Genomic DNA, 18,152 nt, shown 5'->3' with positions numbered 1-18,152 from the left:
ACATAAACTTGGGGCTCAGTTGTGGTCGTGAGTTGAGGACTACCTATAGTTATAAATATTTCTTTCCTTTGTACTAAACTGGCTATGTCCAGTCTAAGGAAGAGATGGACGCAGGTCTCTGTCGGCGTCAGCCCTGAGGCCAGCCAGGCTCCCTGAAATGAGACACATACCGACTCTGTATTAGCAATAATCCTCTGGCTCGTGGTATTCCCCTTTGTGCCTGTACACTGTTCTCTGAACACACTGCGCAATCCTGCTCAGCAGCATTCTTGCTATAGGCCATGAAAACACAGCTGGCTTGTACGTGAGTAAGCACGCCAAAAGCCCAGGCTTCAAAGCCCATCGATCGCGACAGTTGGCTTGGCTACTGAAATGAGTCTATCCTGGGGTCTGCCGTCAACGTTGGATTCGCTGGGGAGAGCTGGTACCCAGGCTGACGACTCAGTTCGTGCCCAGGCAGCGAAGAAGAAGCTGGTAGCAGATGCAGACAATTATCTTGGCTTCTTTTTCCCTTCGCTGACTGGCATCCCATCTTGTAGCAAATTAAAGTCTCGTCAAAAGAGGAAAACGTGCAGTTTATATAGCGTTCAACAAATATCATTTGAAGTCATACAGAATTGGCTGTATCAGATTTTTTTTAAAGTGTTCCAGGCTCTTAAGGGGTAAAACAGCGCCTTGGGCCTTTGATCTTAATTCCAACTTCATATTCCAAACATTAAAAAGCCAAAATCTGTTGTACGCCTTACTTTGGGATCCTCAAAAGAGCTGCAGAGGTATAGCTACAAAAGGCAAAATAAGACATCGGCTACAGCCTACGTATACAGCTTAACCCCTCAAAGTTCAGACTCTTTCATTCAGCAGAATGATTTGCAAATGGACTGAGGTCAAAAGTTAGTTAACTTCAACCCTGGGCTACAAGTACTCTCTTCCATTTGATAGCTAACTCATCGGAGCAGGCCTTTGGCCACATCTTGATCTTCCCAACTGTTCTTCCAACAGTCATTGCTAGGTTCGGATTTTTGCTCATATACATGGCAGTGTTTTAGCCCCTCGCTCCAAGGCATGGTCTCGATCTCTTACAGAACATGGGTGGGCAGAAGTATGAAGGGAGAGAGATGGACGGATGGAAGGAAGACAGATTTGCATTTTGATACTTTGATGATTTAGCCAGCCAAGTCAAGCCGTGTGGATGTTGGGTCAACACTTTTATATACAGACTTCCATTCTCTTGGCTGTTTAATCATGCTGATCTAGATGATCCAGAAACTGACACAGCCATCGCTGACTTATCTCCAGAAGTTCTGGGTGCTCCAATACTGGAGGTTTTTAAGAGGAGATTGGACAGCCCTTTGTCTGAACTGGTGTAGGTTTTCCTGCCTGAGCAGGGGGTTGGACTAGAAGACCTCCAAAGTCCCTTCCAACTCTTGTTATTCTGAAAAGCGAGCAAGTCAGCCTACCTCATGCAGCTGTTTAACACAGGCGGACTTGATTCTGTTGTCATGGTTTTTTGCAACCATTATTTTTAACCCTCCTTTGATGTCCTGGCTTCAAACTCCAATTTCTAAGGAGCTCCACATGCTGGTGCATCTGAGAGGGTTCTGAGGAAGGCTGGCTCATAGAAAACATGTAGAGATGGGGCTTTTGCACTTTTGCCAGGAATGAATGCCGGAGAAGCAACACCCTGAATATTTTGGCTTAAGGCTGTACTGTACGGGGAGCAGGAGAGGGAGGGAGGGGTGCGCAGAACACGCAACACTGCATATGTTCACAACTAGGGCAACCACAGCAAACAACATTTTTTGTGGCTGGGAGAAAGCAGGGGAACAGGAAGCAGCAGAGAGGAACAAAAGAACCCAATTATACTAAACAAAGCTGTGCGGATGAAAATGTCTACCTTTCCGGGGAATGAAAGCCCTTGACGGCTCTCTTTTTTCTCTCTCCCCCAGTTAAATGGGCCAATAAACTCAGACAATATGAAATTGGAACATTTCTCTGCTTAATTACCGCACTGAAGGCGAAAAAAGAGTGACCTAACGTTTAAGCTTAATTATATCCAAGTTAAATCAACTCATGTGTATGAAGCCGACAACTTTGTAACTATAATGGCCCTGGAGCCATTGGATGACACATTCTGCCAAACAATGGAATATGAATTGGTCAAGAAACCGATTTGCTACATTGGCCAAAATGATAAGGCGGAGGGGGGGGAGGCAAACTGTTGGGTCTTTTTTATTCCAAATCTCTGACATCAATTATGGTAACATGGTTCCTTTGAGCGTGCTGGGGGAAGAGTTTCAACCATTTATTTCTGGAAATGCCCAAGCACTCTCCTTCTGTGTATTAATTGATCCCGAACTGTCCCTTGGCTGAAATTAGGGAAGGCAAGCATCGAGTTGTGCGGTGGGGTAAGAGGAAGCCATCTGAGCGAGTCACCAAGAGGGTTGTTTTGTGTGTCACAACTAATACAAAAAAGATCTCGCCACATGAAAGGCATCACGGCAGAAGACCTGCCAACGCGCCAGCGGAAAGTGGAAGACGATGAGACGGAGCAAGGGATGTTTGCTCTAGGGATGAGCTGCTGGACCCCAAGGGGTGGATTTAACCCAAATGTCTATTTTCAAGAATTACTGCATTGTGGATACCTAGGTAGGACAGGTAGCCCTCGCCTTATGGGCACAACTGAGCCCCAAATTTTTGCTGTGAGACTTTTATTGAGTTTTGCCCCGTTTTATGACCTTTCTGGCCACAGCTGTTCAGTCAATCACTGCAATGGCTAAGTCAGTAATACGGTCGTTAAGTGAATCCAGCTTCCCCGTTGATTTTGCCTCTCAGAAAGTTGCAAAAGGGGATCGCGCGACCCTGCACCCCCGCCGGGAGACACTGCCAGCGTCGTAAGTATGAGTCAGTTGCCAAGCGTCTGAATTTGGATCACACGATCACAGGCATGCCGCAAAAGATCGTAACTACGAAGAAGGAAGGGCCCCAAGCCACATTTCCCCGTGCCGTTGTAACTTTGAACAGTCACTAGACGAACTGTTGTTGAGGACTGCCTGTATTGCAAGCACTACTATAACCTCAAATTGTTCTGGTCTCTGAAGTGCTGCACCTAAAATGGGCGTTACTGAGACTCACAAGAGATGGTGAATTGGCAGGATCCATAGCTTCTATAATGGGTGTTCCTTTTTTAAAAAAAAGAAAAGGAAAAAGGAAAAAAAACAATCATATGACTGATTAATTGGCAGTTTATTGTAAAACAGCCTGCCTCCAGAAGTGGTGGATGCTCCAACACTGGAAGTTTTTAAGAAGAGACTGGACAGCCGTTTGTCCGAAATGGCATAGGGATTCCTGCGTGAGCAGGGGGAGTGGACTAGACGACCTCCAGGGTGCCTTCCAACTTTATTATATTATTATAAAACTTTTATTCATAAAACATGAGGTTGAGCTCCGGACGGCTCCTGACCTTCGCTCCTTCCACCGTGACTTGAAAACTCACCTATTTGAACAAGCCGGCCTGGTCTGATGGGTTTGGGGTATTTTAATTTTAATTGTAATTTTAATTAATTTTATTGCAATTGGGCTTTTCTATTTAATTATCTTAACTTTTGTATATTGTATTTTTATTGCATTTTATTGCCCTGTACACCGCCCTGAGTCCTTCGGGAAAAGGGCGGTATAGAAATTAAATTAATAATAATAATAACAACAACAACAACAACAACAACAACAACAATAATAATAATAATAATAATAATAATAATAATAATAATAATGAACCTCAGTCAACTGAACGCTCAAACGGACTGGCACTGATGGTTGACACGGGTTGCTGCCAGCATCCTAGGTATCAGCCAGGTCTCTCCTTAAAATGGAAGATGTTCCGAGTAGCGCGGTTTTTTGTAGCTTTGCTGGAGTTCTTGCAGGAAGCTGCAGTTTCCTGATGTGTTTTGCAAAGTTTTTGGACATGGTTCCCAGTGCCCCGATGACAACGGGTATCACTGTTACACGTTTCATCCCTAATTGCGCATTCGATGGCCAGGTCGCGGTTGTTGTTGTTGTTGTTGTTGTTGTTGTTGTTATTTCTGGATTGCACTCCCTTCTGGTCTCCAGTCCCAGGTTTGCTTTTGACGCGCCAATCTGAGACGCAGGAGAGGGAAGGGATGTCCAATCCTGCCCTTCCTCATTTCTGCCTTCCAAAGCAAAACAGCTTTGATTTATTCCGGCCTGCTTCTTCTTCTTCTTCCCAGCCCTGGGAACTCCCTTGCTCATCATGGTATATGTCTCTAGCCCCTTTGCCTGAAGTTAAAACCAAAAACAGACCCCTCCATGAGAAAAATCAGCCAGCGACACAATGAAGTCAGCCTCAACATTCCAGCCACCAGACTGATTTTTCCATTCGGGAACAGCTCTTTCGACTATTATTCTTCCCTGCTTAAACCTTTCCTCCCAGGGATTTGCCCCCTGTTTAAGGTTCCCTAGGAGAAACACCTGCCGCCTTTCCGGGTCTGGTGGCCGCCATGAGGTCAAGTTCTGAGTTTAAGGGATTCAGACAGAAACTCACAATATCAAGCGTTTAGACACCCATCACTGGCAACGTATGGAACTTCGACCCAGAAATTCTTAACCTTGGAAAATATGAATTATGTTTAAGAGACAACATGCAGTTTATCTGTTGTTTGGCAAGCGTTCTTATGGAAGTCAGGCAAACACATAAACACTTGAAGCAATCACTTTAAACCCATAAATCAATCCTCAAAAATGAGCCGCAGCATGCCAGAAAAGGGCCACACAAACAAGCAAAGCTCCATCCTTGGGATGCCGGCAGTATTCAAAACTACACACCCTCCGGTCTGTGGGAAAACCTTTCTCCAGGCCACCGGTCCCTGGTGCCCCAAAGGTTGGGGACCTCTGTTCTAGCGCCATTGTTCCCTCTCAGTCCAATCTACCTCACAAGGTTGTTGTGACAGCAAAGATGGGAAGGCAGACCAGCATGTTAACACTGCTTAGAAGGCCTGAGTGGAAGGTGAGGTCTGACTCTGAACCCATAAATATTGTATAAATCAAGGGCTGTCAGAAAAAAAAGAATGTTCTTTCCTATCTGTGCCCTTTTTATGTTGGATTATGCATCGTGTTCAAGGATAGATATTCAGAGAGAGAGAGATTCGAAGCGGGGTTTGGGGGGGTGGGAAGCACTGTTGACAACACAGAATTTGGGTGAAGCAGGAAAAACTAATCTTTGGGTCTGTGACTCACCAAAGTCAATGTGAGCTGAAGTGGTTCTGCCTCCCACCACCTCTTCCTCCTCGTCACATTCAACGTTCTGGCAAGATTAAAATCTGTTCTCTCCATTCATAAACAGAGCTGCTCGCATCTGAGTCACCCGAATTAAGAACTGAAAAGGTTATTTCATACCGTTTAATCGTTTGCCTTTCTTTCAAAGTTTCAGCAAAACTTTCTGCAACAATAGGCCAGAATTTCCATCTTTGCTTGCTCGGGTAAATCTGAGACCCGCCGTTCCAAGTGAGCAGCCGGTTCTCAAGGGTCAAAGAGGTCTTTCAGCTCGAAAGGTAAAAAGCAAGACGGAATACAGGTAGTCCTCGGGTTACGACTCTAATTGAGACCGGAATTTCCGTCACTAAGCAAAACGTCAGGTGACCATGTCACTTAGCAACAGCAGTTCTGGTGGTGCTGATTAGGCAAGGAAGTTAACAGTGCTTTTTGTAAAACACAGGAAGTCCTCGAGTTACAACCGTACATTTAGTGACTGTTCAAAGTTACAAGGGTCCTGAAAAGAAGGGACTTATGACTGTTTTCCCCACAACCATTGTAGCAGCATCCCCTGGGCCATGTGATCAAAATTCAGACGCTTGGGAACTGATTCGCATTCATGACTGACAAGCAATGGGAAAGCCCAATTCACTTAACAACCGGGTTACTAATTTAACAACTGCAGTGATTCATTTAACAACTGTGGCAAGAGCCTTGGTGGAGCAGTGGGCTAATGCCTCCTTAGGTAACACCAGCTGCCTGCAATCAGTGCAGGTTCGAGTCCCACCAGGCTCAAGGTTGACTCAGCCTTCCATCCTTCCGAGGTAGGTAAAATGAGGACCCAGATTGTTGGGGGGAATAAGCTGACTTTGTAATAATGCCGCTTGGGGGAGGGGGCCGAAAGCCCTAATAAGCAGGCATATACATAGAATGAAGGCTATTGCTAAGCACATTGATTTGTGCTTCTTAGATTGTAAGCTGCCCTGAGTCTTCGGAGAAGGGCGGGATATAAATGGGATTAAAAAAAATTCACTTAAATGTTTCACTTAGCAACAAAAACTTTGGGCTTAATTGTGGTTGTAAGTCGAGGATGACCTATTTACATCCAGGAAGGCCAACAGACCTGCCGGCTTTCCCCCCCCCTTCCTTTCCTCCTTCCTTCCTTCCTTCCCTCCCTTCCCTTCTCTTCCTTCCACACGCTGAACAGGTTCACACATCACTCAAAGCTACTATGAAGTTTATTGATGTGAGACAATGCTGGGTAAGATACCACTTGGTGGTTTATTATGTAGCTTGGTAGGGGCTTAACATAAGTGTACACTCAATTATGTGGTTTGTAACCCACACTGGATGGTTTAGCATGATGCAGGAATCCAGCCAATTGTGGTTTATTCAACAATTCAATAATTCATGGCTTAGCCTGATGTTTATATACAGACACTGTATTTAAACAAGCTCAGAAGACTGGAAAGACAATGTTCTATTTATTCCTTATATATAATCAAGTCACTAAAAAATATAGTGCCTAGTCCCAAAATTATTAGGGCGAAACACAAGAAACCACAGAAATAAAATGCTTTGAGTCAAGCACACACCAAGACTGAAGTGTTAAAAGAGAATTTCTATTGTTAGCATCCATTCTGAAAGTTCAAAAGTAACAACTAAAACAGGAACTTACAATTTCTTTAAAAAAATAGAATTATTTCACAAGTTTTTACATAATTCTAACAACAAATATCACAACAGTCAGTTTCAGGACAGATCTTTTTCAGACTGCAGCCAGAAGTCCATTATGATCAAATGATCATCTATATCCCACAAAATCATAAAACAGTAAGAATTCTAAATAAACTTCTTGTTGCTATGCTGTCGGTTTACAGTTGTTCCAGAGTGGATGGATTCCCAAACCATGATTATGCATTACTTGTAAATCAGCATTAAACAACCAAGCTTTCTGAAATGGAAATGTGTTCCTCCACAAAGATAAACCGTTACCAAAATTACTGCAGAAAGACACATGATTGGATTTATTATTGCAATATTCCATTGACTATCACCATACATTAACATATATTACTCCTTCTCAATTATTCCTCAGCTATATGTGTGGGTGTGGGTGTGCGTGTTTTGTGTACTGTTGATCTACAGAAACTATCAAACTTGAAATGAACAGTAATCCTCCTCAAATATCTATGTCTAGTTAAGTAGAGAATGGAATTTCCAGAAAGCTCCTGCTAAGTTAATCTTAATATTGCTAAAAATATAAAATATACCATAAAATACACAATACAGCAATGTCTAAGCATTTGCAGTTTTGACTTCTGCCACATTGTCTCTTTTTTATAATACTTTATATTTATTCTGTATTTGCATATCAATACCCACAATGCCCTTCAGACTCACAGCAGTGCATTCAAGCCCTGGGAACAAGTTGAAAGATGTTCATGTACTCAGTTATTTTCTGTATGCTTTGAAGCTTTAATAAACATATCCTTATAGAGTTCACTCGGTAATTGCTTCTCTGGAATAAGCTCTTAGAACAGAATTTCAGAAACTTGACAAGAGGTTACAAGTACTCTTACATAAGCTCTGAGCAAAAAGAAATGTAACGCAGAACTATAAAATGCTCAGTGGCAAATTAAACAAATGAAATCTAAATTCAAAAAGTCAAAGGTAAAGTGCTCTACTATTTCAAAATGTACTTTCGAAGTATAAAAGGATTTTGGAAAACAAAACCAGACTTCACCGACAAAGTTACCTGAAACAATTGGAACTATCGATTACGTTTATTTCTACTCTTAGTTTGTGCACCAAGCATTGGAAATCTCACCCTGATAGGTCTCCATCTGACAGTTCTCTTTCTTGGAAATAATGGCAGCCTCTCGCTCCACAGTTGCAAAGGCTTAACAGACAGATGTTAGCCCTTTGCAAATTAATTCCCAGTCACTACTATTACATACATTCTATGAATAAACAAACCTTACATGTCATAGCATTAAAGCAACGATAACAGTATATTTTCCAATAAAGGAGACCTTGCTGAAGACTGACGTGCATACGGACATTTACACACTGACAGAAGTTGAAGGAATTGTCTTAATTTTTCACACACGTGAATTCCCCGTCTGTCCAGAATTTTTGAAGCAGAACGCACAATGGAATCGCTGGAAATATTATGCATACTTTTTATTGCCTACATATATCATTATCACCATAATTATGGTAAATTATTTGCATTTAGAAGGGTAGCAATGACCTCATCTCAGAGAATGCCAGAAAGTTCTACTTCCAACACCCTTATGACACCGATTCCATTTCCTGCTTTTTCTTCCAAACGATGTTCTGGGAGTATATTTGCCTCCACCCAAGCATGTTTAAAATATCCCATCCAATCAGCTCACTGCCTGCACCTTTCTCCTGACTAGCCTTACAGGTAGTTCGTTTAGTGACCGTTCAAAGTTATGACGGCGTTGAAAAAAGGGACTTATGGACGTTTTTCACAGGTACGGCCACTGCAGCATCCCCGTGATCAAAAGTCAGCCGCGGGGCAACCGACTCACACTTGCGACGGCTGCAATATCCCAGGGTCACGTGATCTCCTTTTGCAACCTTCCGACAAGCAAAGTCAATGGGGAAGCCAGATTCACTTAACAACCATTTTACTAAACAACTGCAGTGATTCACTTAGCAACCGTGGCAAGAAAGGACGCAAAATGGGGCAAAATTCACTCCACAAATGTCTCACTCAGCAAGAGAAATTTTGGGCTCAATTGCGGTCGTAAGTCAAGGACTATCCTGTACTTCCTATGAACAGAGATGCTCATTGGACATGACTGAAGGGGGCTGATGTGTTACTAACTCCATAAATATTCAGCAAGCAAGCAAAAACTTCTCAATTGTCACACGGATCCATTTAGGCAGGAAACAAGCCTATCAGCTTTTTGCTAAAAGGGGCTGGAGTCTGCTTGCATTGTATTCCTGAATCACCATATTTTTTTTAAATTCTATCACCACATGAATAAAGAATAAAAATTCGCCACGTCAATGACCCAATAGACAAGCACATCCAACGATGGGGGGGGGGGAAACGCTAACAAAGACCACCCCCAATGACTTAATTTATTTCAAAGCGATAGCGGCAGAAAACAAAGTTTTCTTATTTTTATACACTGGCAGCAAAAGTGGGAAAACTCCAAAGAAGTTACAGTTGATAAAACATGGAGGGAGATTGGTTTTCTTAATGTGGGTTAGTGGTGACAACAGCGCATTTGCTTGTAAATATAACGCTGAATAATCGCCCGTGTTACGCTCGCAGATTTTGCTAAACGCTTACACGTTAAAGACCCTCTTTAAGGCTTTTCTAAAACTGGAGATTTTAACCGCTCAGCTCAGCTGAGTTTCTCTGGTAGGAGGGAAAAGCCAAGTTGCTAAAGGGATGAAGAATGTCAGGAAGCAGATTTCCACTCCTTTTGCCAGAACTTTTTAAAAAACTTCTCAGGCGGCAGCGTTCTCCCAAATTGTACCAAGGTAACTGCCAGAGGATGCTGACTAATGAGATGCTAAATAATGGGAAATGAGTAAAAAAAAACCACCTGTAGGGCATCTTAAAAGTTTCCACGGTTGAGAAGCCCTGTTGTAGGGCAACAAGGCCATGGGGGGGGGGGACATTTTACCAGCGTGTTCCATAGTATGTAAAAGTTGACATAGTGGAAGTCCTTGATTATTGACCGTTCAAAGTTACAATGGCACTGGAAAAATGATTCCAGCATCTTCATGGTCGTAAGATCAAAATTTGGGCATTTTGGCTGTTGTTCATATATTGGAAAATGTTTGCAGCATCCCAGAGTCACGCGACCGCTATCTGTGTCCTTCCCAGACAGCTTCTGACAAGCAAAGTCAATGGGGGAAGCCAAATTCACTTAATGACATGATTCACTTAACTTCAGCGATCCATATGACCACTGTGGGAAAAATGGCTGTAAAACTGGGCCTGACTCATTTAACAACTGCCTCACATTAAATTCTGTGGTCATAAGTTGAGAACTGCCTGTATTGGGCTACACCAAGCTTTATTTATTTAGTAAACAATCCAAAACTGCCTTGACTTCACCTCACTTACTCAGCAAACAACCCAAGTACACAATGTTGTATATAGCACGATGAGTGGAATATGGCAAAGGAAAGCCAAGGTGTGTTCGCTCTAGGGCAAGGGTAGGCAACCTCGGCTCTTTTATGACTCATGGACTTCAACTCCCAGAATTCCTGAGTCAGCTGACTCAGGAATTTTGGGAATTGGAAGTCCATGAGTCATAAAAGAGCCGAGGTTGCCTACCCCTGCTCTAGGGGAACTCAATTATTTCTGCCAGTGTCAATTTCTCTCAGAGTTGCCTGCTACATTACAGGGAATATGTCTTTGCTCAGCAGTCTAACTTGGATTAATATTTACATAAGAACTTTTAAAGTACTGTAAAGAATTTCTCAAATCACTAAACAGATAATCATCCTTCTGTTTGCAGAACCATGTTATTAAAGTAATTCTTCCTGTGAAATTAAAATAAATTCATAGGAGGGTTCTCATAATACCATATTAATCCCTGATTTGCTTTATATAGGCCTGAAGCTTTCTCCTAAACCATTATGCGTTTCAAGCTCACCATTCTAGCCCAGAGTATTTATAAGAATATTTTAAGACAGGAGGAGGAAATTTCCCACTGTTCTCATTATTTGTTCCTATATTACTATACTGAAAGGAATATTCAAATTGACCAGCCCAATAACACTAACTTTTATGGATGCTAAATGGATCCAAATGCATGCCATATGAATAAAAACCCTGATATACCAATCTAAAGAGCTGAAACCAAGGAAATATTTGATGATAGTTCATACCTGGAACATCCAGAATTTGCTTCTCAATCCCAGGAGATGGATGGTCCTGTGCAGATTCCAAATTCACCAGATTACATCAATAAGCCGTGGCTTGAAAAACAAAAGAAACATTACAGTGCATCTTCAAAGAGAAAAGGGTAAGATCTATATAAAGCTCTGGAGGGCTAATGCCAGGTTGACCCAGAAAATGCCATTTACAAAACTAACTTTCCATAAGGTACAAATGGCCTGAACCACGCCCACAAAGAAGCTACTTATTGTGTACCTTTTAGACCACAAAACCCAGAGATTAACAAGAGATAGATGATGCAGATCTGAGGGAGATTTGCAAGGATTTGTAAATCAGCACAGATTAGGACACATTACTATATAAGCAGGCTGCTGAAATGATGACAAAGTTGAATAACTGGGGAACGAGTTTGTTCATGTAGGACTGAGTTCAGCTCAGCGATGGTGCACAAAACAAACGCTTGGGCTCAGAATTAGTAAAAGAGATGGGTATATCTGCCCTTGGTTCCCGTACCTCAGCATTTCCCAACCTTAGGAACTTGAAGATGCGTGGACTTCAACTCCCAGAATTCCCCAGCCAGCTATGCTGGCTGGGGAATTCTGGGAGTTGAAGTCCACGCATCTTCAAGTTCCTAAGGTTGGGAAATGCTGCCGTAGCTGACTCTCAGGAGCCTCTAACTCAAAAGCAAGGTAGATCCTGGGAGTCTAAAACTTACCCATTTTTGACATGACTTACAACATTCCAGAGATAGAAGGTCAGCTGGGAAAAGTACAAAAAATCAGCGTGGCAAGCATCTAATTTATTATCTTACATTATGCTCACGATTAAGTGCTACCATAAAAGGCGTTTTATCCACATTTTATGGAAGTTACTCTTTTCATAACTTGAAACAGCCAGAGATTCAAGGAGTTATATAAGGCCATGTGCTCTGAAACAGCACTAAGGCTTTGCAGCTTTGTTACTCCTTATTTATTTAAAATATGTATGTCTTCTTTATATAAAATCGTATTTGCTACTGAACTACATATTCCTGTGCACATTTCCTCCAAACTAACTCACACTGCATTCAATGGTTTTACTCTCAAACACTGAGTAAGAGCCAACAGCAACATTCCCCTTTAAATTGTGTAAAGAAGGCCACTAAGATATTTATCTAATGAGATGATTTTAACATATGAGAGAATTTGACCTTTCCAGTGTTTTCACGGAACTGCAAATTGGGCTCATGACACTGCAAGGAGCAAAAAAATGCAACGTCTATCATTCCGGAAGGTTCTCCTTAAGTTATAGACGCTTCCATTCCTTAAAGGTTGGCCAAATCCAAGAATTCTCATGAGTACAAGCAGCTGCATATACTTGTTTTTCCATCTGACCATCTGGCAAAGAAATCACACAGATAATGCAAAAAGTATGCTTAAGTGCTTTACCTTAGAAAAAGCTACTGGCCGAGAACAGAATTTCTTTTCCAAGAATTATTTTTTCTAAGGTTTGTAACACAGATGAGAGAATACTGCTTATTCACCCTTCAAAAACATGTTTTTTTATTGTTTGCTTCCTAAATCACTTCAAAGAAGTGAAAAGTGATTTCCAAATAGCTTGCATTCATAAAGATATCAACTGGGAAATTAAGTCCTGATCAATATTATTAGAATTATAAATTGTAAGATACATTTCTCATGTTCCTATTATTTCCTGTTCACTATTTAGGAATTTGCTTTATGGAAAGCACTATACACGTTTCTTTTTTTCTTTGGATGAAATGAATTTGTATTATGTTCAACAAACAGCTTACAACGAGCACAAATGCAAATATATTACATAACAAAATTCTGGAAAGAGCATTTCACAACTCAGTAAGTGGCAAATGGCATGCAGAGTGCCACAACATTTAAGAATCTAGGTAGTCCTCAACGTATGACCATAATTGAGCCAAAATTTATGTTGCTAAGTGAGACATTTGTTAAATGAATTTTGCCTCATGTTGCAACTTTTCCTGCCACAGTTGTTAAGTTAAACAATGCAACTGTTAAGTTACTAACATGTTTGTTAAGCGAATCTGGCTTCCCCATTGACTTTGCTTGTTAGAAGGTTGGACACTACAAACATCCTAAATATGAACCTGTTACCAAGCATATGAATTCTGATCAGGTGATGATGGGGGTGCTGTAATGGTGGTGTCAAAAACAACAACAATATTGGGACACTGGTTAACTAACAGGCAATACAAAGAATAGTTTCACTCCCTAGAGGTCTCCTCTATAGAGCATCAACAAATCAGCCAAACCATCTCTATAAAATGAGCAATACAGTTCAGCATCATATGGTTAAATTTCCACAGTGCCCATAATCTTCCAAAAAAAGTGGAGGGAAGCTACTTTAAGAAAAGGCATGCCCCCTGAATTGTCTGCAAAGGTTTCTTGTATTTATAAAGCAGGGTGCTGCATCAGTCATTACAAAGTATAAAGATGGGATGCCACGTGACATGATTTTTTTAAAAAAATATTTGAACGTTATCTTTCTACCTTACAGAAACGTGGAATGCATGCAAAGGATGTTCCAACTTAACTAGGCCAAAACGCAAATATCCAAACAATTTAAAACCTCAAGTGGTAGGAACGGAGGGCAACTTCAGGAAAACCCTACCCACAATTAAGGTAACAACAGTTTCACTCTAGACACTCATTAAGTAGAAACCCTGTGATTTAAATGGAGCTGATGGAAACTCACCTTTCTTATTGTGTTAATTTTACTGGTTAACGTCTTATATCCTTCATAAACTACCCATAGTCACCGGGAGTGGCGGAAAACATACATTTCATACATAACAACAACAACAACTCCTCTTTCAAGGCAGGGCACCCCTTTGATGGCTTTCTTGCCAAAGCAGAGTGGCAACCACAGGATAGCATACAACCCACAGCCTGTTTGCTGTGGCCCTCAGAGGCCTTTTTTATTTACCATCCTGACACTTTGAGGGGGAAAAGACCTGGAGACTCTTTATCAGTTGGCCTATCTGTATAAAAATAAAAATAAACCCCCTCATTCTGGGTCAAGCCCCCCTGAAAATTCAAGCACTGAATTTGCTAAGTTCACATGTCATCGCATCTCTCTATCTCTATCTCTCTATCATCTATCTATCCATGCTTCCATCTACCTATCCTATCTCCTCTATTCATCTATTTCTCCATCCATCTACCTATCTTCTCTAGATATCTACTTTTATCAATCTACCTCTATCATCTCCATCCACCCACATCTGTATCTTCTGTATCCATCTTTTCTACCTATCTATCCATGCTTCCATCTACCTACCGTATCTTCTCTATTCACCTATTTGTCCATCTACCTATATTCTCTATATATTTACTGTATCAATCTACCTACCCACCTACCCATATCACCTCCATCCACCTAACTTCTATATCTTCTCTATCCATCTTTCCTATCTACCTATCTATGCTTCTGTATCTTCTCTCATCTATCTATCTATCTATCTATCTATCTATCTATCTATCTATCTATCTATCTATCTATTGTTGGGGGCAATTAAGCTGACTTTGTAATCATGCCGCTTGGGTGTGTGTGTGAAAGCCCTAATAAGCAGGCATATACATAGAATGAAGGCTACTGCTAAGCTTGTAAGCCGCCCTGAGTCTTCGGAGAAGGGCGGGATATAAATGGAATTAAAAAAAAAATAAAATAAAAAATATCTATCTATCTATCTATCTGAGGGACGCGGTGGCTCAGTGGGTTAAGACGCTGAGCTTGTCGATCAGAAGGTCGGCAGTTTGGCGGGTCGAATCCCGAGTGCCGCGTAGCAGAGTGAGCGCCTGTTACTAGTCCCAGCTTCTGCCCACCTAGCATTTCGAAAGCATGTAAAAATGCAAGTAGAAAAATAGGGACCACTACGGTGGGAAGGTAACAGCGTTCCGTGCGCCTTTGGCGTCTAGTCATGCCGGCCACATGACCACGGAGCTGTCCTCGGACAAGCGCTGGCTCTTCGGCTTTGAAACGGAGATGAGCACCGGCCCCTAGAGTCGGAAACGACTAGCACGCATGTGCGGGGGAACCTTTACCTTTACCTATCTATCTATCTATCTATCTATCCTGTCTCTCTCTCTCTGCTATCATCTCTATCTATAAAATTTATGGTATATCTATCTATCTATCTATCTATCCTGTCTCTCTCTCTCTGCTATCATCTCTATCTATAAAATTTATGGTAGAACGCCCCCTCACTTCCCGAATGCGACCCTTCATTCCTCTCCTGGGCTTGTTGTAAAAACATAAAGAAACCCAAAAGGAGTAAGAATGAAGTAAGAGAAAAGGAAACTAAAGCAGCGTTTCCCAACCTTAGGAACTTGAAGATGCGTGGACTTCAACTCCCAGAATTCCCCAGCCAGCATAGCTGGCTGGGGAATTCTGGGAGTTGAAGTCCACGCATCTTCAAGTTCCTAAGGTTGGGAAACGCTGAACTAAAGGAGGGGGGTGTGTGGGGGGGGGGAATTCATAACAGACCCGAGTTGCATTTTATATTATTGGTTCCACCCAAAAAGAAGAGCTGGGGGGGCATCCCACCTTAGGTCAACCCCCTCCCCGGAAGCGGCCTCCGGGCCCGGGGCTCTCTGGGAGGGCGCTGGGTGGAGAAGGGGCGACCAGGCCCCTCATTCATTGAGACCAGAAAATAAAGGATGGGAGAAGAGGAAGCAGCGGGGTCTTTGCAAGGGGGGGGCGGCGGAGAGGCAGCCCCCCTCAAAATGGCTGCGCTTTGTCCAGGGGGCCAGAAACGGGGGGAGGGGGGCTAGGCGCCCCTTCGCCAGTCAGAGGGAAGGAGCCCCCCCCACACACGCAGAGAGAGACCTGCCCCCATTCCCCTCTCCTCGGGCGGGGGGGCGACACATTTCCTACTGCTCCCCCCGAGACTGACCTGTTGCAGAAGGGCGGGACGGGGAGGGGGCTCCCCTAGAGACCGCGGCCCCTTCGCCCCCACACAGACACCTTCACAGCCGCTTTGCTCTCGCGGCTCACCCCCCCCTCAGACACTCGGCCTTCTCACCGGCCCTCCTATCCCTCCGCCTCTCTTCCTTTTTTTTTTTAATTTATTCTCGGAGGGGCGAAAAAAAACCAGTCTTTCCGGGGAGTTCCGAGAGGATTATTTCAAACCCCCTCAAAAAAAATATAGAGGAATTCTAGTCACAAGAACAGGGGGGGGCGGATTATTTTTTTCCGACCGAGGCGGATGGATCTCGCGCGCGATGACACGCGGAGCAGGCTGGGAGTCGTAGTTCTCCGGTTGGGGTTATGTTTTTTTTTTTTTCCTGCTCCTCCGACGCTCCCGCTTTCTCTCCACGCTTACCCCGACTCCGAGAGCGGGCAAGAGCTGATTGGGTGGGTGGAAGAGGCCACGCCCTCTCCTCGCCTGGAGAATGAGAGCCAGAGACAGAAAGAGATTGGGGACGCGTGCGCCGCTCGCCTTGATGCTCCCCCCGGCGCTTTCTGCCGCCTTAGCCCCGCCCACCGCAGCCCCGACCCCTCCGGGCGCGAGCCGAGGCGGTTGGCGGCGCGCGCAGCCGGGGGGGGGCGAGTGGGCGTGGCCGCGCTCGAGCGCTGCCTCCTTGGCAGGCCGCCGGTTCTTCGCCCGCCAGCCAGCGAGCGAGCGAGGCAGCGGCCGCGCGGGAGCCGAGTCCCTCCGGCGGGGAAGGAACGGGCGCGCTCGCGGCGGCGGCGCCCGCGGAGAGCCGCCCTCCGCCTCCCCGGACCCCAGCAGGTCAGCCTGGCTGCCTTTCCCCTCACTTTCCGGAAAAGTTTTACCTCAGGCGGGAGGGGAAAGCAGGCCCGAGAGGCGAGAGGAGCGGCGGGGAAAGCCGCTTTGTTTCGCTCTGGGACGGCTCGGGGGGGGGGGGAGAACGAAGGAAGGACGGGAGCCCCCCCTCTTTCTTTTTTTTGCCCCGCTCGGAGCTTCCCTCTCCCCGGCGGGGGGGTCTCCGAAGGCGGCTTGGGGGGGGGCAGGGGGCAGCGGGCGGGACTTCCTATCCCGGGGGGGGAGACGGGCCAGGGGTGGGGGAGGGAAGGAAGCAGCCCCCCCCGATGGCCTTGAGGCAATTTGGCACTTTTCCCCACAGACTTCTCCCCCCCCCCCCGCGCTGGGGAGCTGAACTTCGCCCCATCCTGTTTCTTGGGGTGGGGGGAGATGGTCGAAATGCGGTCCTTCCTTACTTTTTCTTTCTGTGTCTTCTTAAAAAAATAATTTTTTTTTAAAAAAAAACGGGGGGGGTGGTTGGGACGCGAGAAATATGCCCCCTTGCAGAACCGAGCTTCTTAGGGCTTCCCTCCCCCCTCCCCAACCTCAGCCAAACTTCCCCACTCCGAAATGGGGAAAGAAAGAAAAAATCCGATTCTTCTTTCTTAGGGTCTCTTTTTTTAAGGGAGGGGGGGGGCAAAGTTTTTATTTTATTAGGGTCTCCGGCTGTTGAAAGGCACGGAAAAGGGAAAGGATAAGTGAGGGCATCCGGGTTTTATTCTTGAATGTAATGGCCCTCTTTAAAACAAAAAGCTGCACAACTGTTTAAACTTATCCCCTCTATAATTTTTATATCTGTGTTTATTGCTGGTGGGTTATCAGGTCCTCGGGTTGAATGGAGTTCGTCCTCCTGCTTTGAGGTTCTGGGCCGTCCCTTGGTTGCCCTTTAAGGAGGTGTTTCTGTTTTGCTTTTTAATCTGCTGCTGTTGGCAGCAAAGGTTCTCCAGAGGATGCCTTGATCTCCCAGGGATGGAAGTTGTTATGGTACCCACAGAGGAGAACATTTGTAGCTCAGAGTTGAAGTGGTCCTTGCTTTTCTCGGAGCTTGGTGGTTTTCTTGCAGACTTTTTATGACCAGACTAGGTAACAGTGCTAGAATGGGGGGGGGGGTGTTGTGGAGAAGAGTACTGTGAAGACCTTGGTGCTTTCTCAGCTTGGTTGTTTCCTTGCAGAGGTTTCTTTACCCAA

At 44.2% G+C, this 18,152-nt stretch overlaps 2 protein-coding genes across 7 annotated transcripts in view; one reads left to right on the top strand and one right to left on the bottom strand.

Annotated features, from left to right (window-relative positions):
* Positions 1–16,300, bottom strand: part of HMG20A (high mobility group 20A) — a 45,792-nt gene extending 29,492 nt beyond the window's left edge. For 3 of the 4 annotated variants that reach the window (XM_083371129.1, XM_083371130.1, XM_083371127.1), the window contains exons 1-2: positions 16,092–16,300; positions 11,155–11,244 (exon numbers count right to left, since the gene is read on the bottom strand). The gene's annotated coding sequence lies outside the window, so the exon portion shown is untranslated. Of the gene's footprint in view, positions 1–11,154; positions 11,245–13,887; positions 14,005–16,091 lie in introns of those variants that run through there. The other variant, XM_083371128.1, reaches the window with a different exon arrangement.
* A 507-nt stretch (positions 16,301–16,807) lies between these two features.
* Positions 16,808–18,152, top strand: part of PEAK1 (pseudopodium enriched atypical kinase 1) — a 29,011-nt gene continuing 27,666 nt past the window's right edge. For all 3 annotated transcript variants that reach the window (XR_014493509.1, XM_083371237.1, XM_083371236.1), the window contains exon 1: positions 16,808–16,931. The gene's annotated coding sequence lies outside the window, so the exon portion shown is untranslated. The remainder of the gene's footprint in view (positions 16,932–18,152) is intronic.

The sequence above is a fragment of the Vipera ursinii genome (genome assembly GCF_947247035.1).
Source record: "Vipera ursinii genome assembly, chromosome: 11".
NCBI classification, from domain to species: Eukaryota; Metazoa; Chordata; class Lepidosauria; order Squamata; family Viperidae; genus Vipera; species Vipera ursinii.
The sequence above is the reverse complement of the archived record's forward strand: the minus strand, read 5'-3'. Positions and strand labels throughout refer to the sequence as shown.